This window comes from Fukomys damarensis, unplaced genomic scaffold, assembly GCF_012274545.1.
Source record: "Fukomys damarensis isolate Sample0158 unplaced genomic scaffold, DMR_v1.0_HiC HiC_scaffold_12, whole genome shotgun sequence".
In the NCBI taxonomy this organism is placed as follows: domain Eukaryota; kingdom Metazoa; phylum Chordata; class Mammalia; order Rodentia; family Bathyergidae; genus Fukomys; species Fukomys damarensis.
The window spans coordinates 57,748,915-57,749,263 of NW_022900924.1; the positions used below are offsets into that span (position 1 = coordinate 57,748,915).

Sequence of the window (349 nt, forward strand, 5' to 3'; positions counted from 1 at the left end):
GCCGTGCCCGCGTCCTCCGCTCCTCCGCCGGGTCGCTCCGGTGGCCAGGGCTATCCCAGTGCGCGCAACCGGGCAGGGTGAGCCGGACGGAGGACTCTGCAGTCTTCTCCGAAGAAAGCCCGGGGTTAGGACTTACACACCGATGCAGCAGGGAAGCAGGAAGTCTGGGGCTCAGGGTGGGAACGCGCGCTTTCTCCGAGAGCTTTGGCGACGCCGCAACCCGGCCGCCTTCCGATCCCGATCCGAGGACCGGCCGCGGTCTGCGCCTGGGAAACTTCACAGATTGGCTGCGCCCCGAACCGCGCCTCTCTCCCGCGCGCCACCCTGCCCTCCCGCACCCTTCTTCCCC

General features: G+C 69.6%; 1 protein-coding gene across 1 annotated transcript in view; it reads left to right on the plus strand.

Moving 5' to 3' along the window:
• The first annotated feature begins 99 nt into the window (after positions 1–99).
• The window catches only part of Cck (cholecystokinin), a 4,197-nt gene continuing 3,947 nt past the window's right edge, over positions 100–349 (plus strand). Inside the window, exon 1 of the mRNA XM_010624497.2 lies at positions 100–124. The gene's annotated coding sequence lies outside the window, so the exon portion shown is untranslated. The remainder of the gene's footprint in view (positions 125–349) is intronic.